Source organism: Corylus avellana, unplaced genomic scaffold (genome assembly GCF_965113065.1).
Source record: "Corylus avellana unplaced genomic scaffold, dhCorAvel1.hap1.2 HAP1_SCAFFOLD_202, whole genome shotgun sequence".
Taxonomy (NCBI): Eukaryota; Viridiplantae; Streptophyta; class Magnoliopsida; order Fagales; family Betulaceae; genus Corylus; species Corylus avellana.
This window is the reverse complement of record NW_028290591.1, coordinates 20,001-25,000: the sequence shown is the minus strand read 5'-3', so window position 1 is coordinate 25,000 and position 5,000 is coordinate 20,001. Positions and strand designations below refer to the sequence as shown.

The 5,000-nt window shown below is 31.2% G+C and overlaps 3 non-coding genes across 3 annotated transcripts; 2 read left to right on the top strand and 1 right to left on the bottom strand.

Annotated features, from left to right (window-relative positions):
- The first annotated feature begins 396 nt into the window (after window positions 1–396).
- On the top strand, window positions 397–480 carry TRNAY-GUA (transfer RNA tyrosine (anticodon GUA)). The gene has a single exon. It is a non-coding gene; the product is annotated as a tRNA-Tyr (tRNA).
- A 495-nt stretch (window positions 481–975) lies between these two features.
- TRNAD-GUC (transfer RNA aspartic acid (anticodon GUC)) lies at window positions 976–1,049 on the top strand. The gene has a single exon. It is a non-coding gene; the product is annotated as a tRNA-Asp (tRNA).
- Window positions 1,050–4,265: 3,216 nt separating this feature from the next.
- On the bottom strand, window positions 4,266–4,336 carry TRNAC-GCA (transfer RNA cysteine (anticodon GCA)). Its single transcript has one exon. It is a non-coding gene; the product is annotated as a tRNA-Cys (tRNA).
- Between the last annotated feature and the right edge of the window lie 664 nt (window positions 4,337–5,000).

Genomic DNA, 5,000 nt, shown 5'->3' with positions numbered 1-5,000 from the left:
TATAATTCTATTTCTAATTAATTAGAATTATAATAAAATTGAAAATGAAATAAATATATTTAATGAAAATTTAATGAAAATAATATTAAAAAAAAATTATATGATTAGAATGAATGATTCATGAATATAAATACGAATCAAAAGATTCTATGGAATCAGAAAAGAGGGAAAGATCTTTCAGATTTAATCATACCACATTATATTGACAATTTAAAAAAACTGTTCATACAATGAGCATAGTATGATGGCGGTCGGGCATACTTGCCCCCATCGTCTAGTGGTTCAGGACATCTCTCTTTCAAGGAGGCAGCGGGGATTCGAATTCCCCTGGGGGTAGGTGTACTACGAAAGGAAGTTGATCATGAATTATCAATAAGCCGGGAATTGATTCTTCCTGGGTCGATGCCCGAGCGGTTAATGGGGACGGACTGTAAATTCGTTGGCAATATGTCTACGCTGGTTCAAATCCAGCTCGGCCCAATAATTGGCCGATCCACCATGAAATGATAGAACCCCATTTGTTGTTCCCCAGAAATGCCTGATCGGAATACGGAAGAATAAAAAAACTAAAATTTTCTGATATATTTTACCGCCGTTCATTTGCTCTCTTTATTTTTTCTCACAAATTCTGATCTTGCTTGCTAATGATCTAGATTCATACTAGATTCATATAAAGATCTGGAAGTATAAGGAAAAGAATAAAATAAAGAATAAATAAAAAAACTCTTTTTTTTTCATTGAAAGCTTTATTTGATTATTAATCAATTTATAAAAAACGAAAGGATTATTAACAATCCGTGAGGCGCTCTCACTAAAGTGCATATCCGTGTGTATATCAAATATATTACTCGCGTTTCTGTTACAATACGACTATTCTAATCTAAAATCTAAATAAAATAGAAATAAAATAGAAATAAAATAGAAAGGGTTTGAATTAAATCATAAGAATATGTATGATGTACACTTGATTTCCTTGGGATTGTAGTTCAATTGGTCAGAGCACCGCCCTGTCAAGGCGGAAGCTGCGGGTTCGAGCCCCGTCAGTCCCGACAGATCCAAATCCAATAAAAAAAATACATCAATTCATCTCTGCGTTTGCTGTGAAAAGGAGAACAAAAGAAATAGCAGAATTTCATTCACAAGAGGATACCCTCCTATTTTATTTATTTATTAGTTTCACATTTCTCATCAAATAAATATGGGAATTACCATTTATTCAACTAGTACCAATTGATAGGAGAAAGACATATGTAGATTAGTACAATGATTGGTAAAATTATATTCAGGATTCCAAGAAATACCGTACGGAGTCTGGCTTTTTCGATTATTCCCGATCTGTGTAATAGAGTACTATATGTTTACAGGGGGCTATACAGAAATGGAATTTGTACGATACAAAAAAGATTAACTTAACATAGTAACTTTGATATAATACTTTTAAGATTAAAAGTATATCCCTTTAGGGCTCCGATTTTGTGTAACCTCAATTAATAATTGAAATTATTAATGTGAATTTGAACCAATTTATCTCATTCAAATTTCACACTGAATTTTTGATATATGCATCCCAAAATTAATCCAAGGAAATGGGATATTAATAAAATAAAGCTCAAAGAAGATCCTATCTCTCTTTGTGAGGGAATGAATAATCTTTTTTAAGTTTAAGGGTCTTGCCGAAGAAAGAACAAACTTTTAATGAATTTGATGGAATACTCGATTTTTTTATACCCGGACTCTCCTTATTTATACTACTTCTTTGTTTTCCAAGAAGATTAGATCATAAAAAGGGGGTTTAGAACTAAACTTCTTCCTTTTTACATTTCGCTTCTATTGGTTATTTTATTGGGGTTTTTTATAACCAATGTAAGTAAGTGTAAAGGCGGTCATATGATATTTCATCAGATGATTCCACAAGGAGGGACGTAGGTTATAGAAAAGAAAGAATGGAAAGGAAAAGAATGATAAAGAAAGTAAAGGAATTATTTATCGGATCAGGAATCAAAATTTGAATTCGGTATGGATAAAAGATCTTCCTATGTTATACTATTTAATTCTCGACGATGAATCAATTTGATAGCTCAGATATTGTTATTCATGATATTGCTCCGATTCGATATCGTCGAGATGTAATTCATCCCATTGAATATTGAATTTACAGGCGAAAGATTTATCAGCTCTATGGGATTAAATCCCGAGTTATTGCGAATTAATTAAAAATGAAACGATGAGATTATGGAAGTAAATATTCTCGCATTTATTGCTACTGCACTGTTCATTCTAGTTCCTACTGCTTTTTTACTTATAATATATGTAAAAACAGTCAGTCAAAATGATTAATTTGAATTAAACTTGACTGTTTAGTTTTTATCTTTTTATCAATGATTGAAAAGAAAAAAGAAAATGAAAAGTATTAAGATTTCGTGTCTTAAATGAAATAAGCGGACGAGAATCATCAGTATTTTATGAGATTCGATAGTATGGTAGAAAGAAATAGATGAATCTTTCTACCATACTTATTATTGTTATTGTAGTATATAAAGTCGTACTGTATAAAGATAGAGGTTTAATATAGATCAATCTGCAATATGTATCTTCATAGATATCAATTACATATATGTAATGTATTTACATAATGTACCAATTCTATTTCTTTGCTTCATCTATTTAATTTGTGTTGATTCCAATCATCAATCTGAAAAAATCGAAGGGCAATTCTTACTCTTACAATTCTAATTCCTAGAATTTCTGATTCTATTCAATATGAATCCCGATATCCATTGAAAGAATCAAATTGACGAAGGAAAAAAGAGTATAGGCCTATATTAATATTAATAAAATTAATAATGAAAAATTAATAAAAAGAAAATAAAATAATCTTTTTTTAGTATTCTGAAGAAGTAATTGATTGATCAGTTGACAGATGATCCAGTGGTTCATTTCCATGGGAACCTCTTTGGATTTCGAAAAGGATTAGTAAAGCCCACCGATTTTTAACGTTTGAACCATGATATGAAATGAGTTCAATAAAGCAAGCATAACATAAATAAGATTTCTAAAAGAATAAAAAAAAAAAGCGGGAACGCGCAATATGTGACTTGCCCAAGGCAATATTTTATTATGTGTAGTATATTGTTGGACAACCACTATGTCTATGTTGTTTCCCATAGGAAGTCTGTATCCACTTAATAACATAATTATTTTCTTTTCTATTTTAACAGTAAAAAAAAGGACTTTGCAGAACGATCTATAAAACAATTGATATGGGTTGAGTTTGAGGAATCAAACTCAATTAGTAGTACTTCTAGAGTCCACTTCTACCCCATACTACGAGTGAAAGAGAAAATGTAAAGACTACCATTAAAGCAGCCCAAGCGAGACTTACTATATCCATGTGAATTATATCCCCTATCTCTATAAATATGAAGGAATTATTCCATTAATGTTCACTAATCATTATTATGTTCATTAATAATAGTGGAATCCCTGGCGCAGAGTCAAAAGGGAATTCTGACCCAATACCGTTGATGAAACAATCCAATAAACTCACAATTATAAATTCTAACAGGTTCCTATATGATTTATAGTAGAATCGGAAAACACTAAGCGCAAGCAAAATACGTAGATACACCCCTGGAAGTTTCAAGGGAATGTTACTAACATGTAGAAATAATAAGACCTAGTCTTTCTTTTGTTGACTTTCATTTCATTAAGTAAAAAGTATAAAAATATAGAGTCAAGATAGAGCACTATCTATCACAGACCCTATTTCTCATTTTATCTAATCCTTACGATTAGGTCTCCTGTTTGTCTCTGTGAAACAATCGGAAGATAGTCTATTACATTAAAGCCAATCAATATTAAATTGAATGCAGGAGCACAGAGAGAATTTCATGAGTCTATATACGAACAAAGTATCTTTCGGCCTTTACGTACGCAACTAATAAATTAATAATCAAATAAATTCCTCGTTCGTCTATCCAAATTAATTCAAGACCTAATTAATAAACACTACATTAATAATAGAAGAGCTGTCATATTAAGATTTAACGATTCTTTTTCATTCAATATTCACTAATATAATCTTTCCTTGAACTGAAGCCTAGACGCAAGGATTTACAGCATTTTCATTTTAGAGAACAGAACCGCCAGATGCTTATAGAATCAAGCAAGTATCAAGGTCCCCCCCCCGCTTACTTCTGCTGGAAAAAAATTTGTCAAGTTATCTCAGCAAAACATAATAAGGTATTCCGATTTTATTGTTGATCAGGCGACACCCAGATTTGAACTGGGGAAAAAGGATTTGCAGTCCCCCGCCTTACCGCTCGGCCATGTCGCCAAAACGATACAAAAAATATATGAAAATATTCCATTTTTTTTTTGGGGGGGGGGGGTTATTCATTTTTGTACTTGTATCTTGAATACTGTTTTATTTAATCCCTTTCCTAAAAAAGATCCTTACTTTTCTCTTTGGATTGGATACATTTCTTCGATTGATTGTACAGTATCTTAAAACAAACACACTATTTAAAAACACCCCTCCCCCCCTTTATATTCTTTATATTGAAAAACCTATTGTGGATTTTCAGTCACAAAACAAAAATTCAGGATAAATTTGAACCATTAACCATTGACTGTGAATTTGAATTCATGAACGATTCCCGGGTTTGAATATAAAATTGTGTTTTCCTAATGATATAAAAAAATCCAAATGGATACATAACTAAACTAATCAATATTGATTAGTTTCAATAAAAAAAATCCTTCTTAATTTCAATCATAACAGCAATTATGAATATATGTAAACCCCGGAATATAACTTGTTACACAGATATTATCTAAATCTAATCGGGTATCTTATCTGTATATGATGCTTATAGGAAATTTTCGGTAAATTATCGTGCTTCAATTTTTACAAATTTTCATTGAGTATAAAAGAGTATAAAATCGAGATTTTGATAGAACACGACATGTGCTGCCCCGAATGGAGCTATAATAAAGGA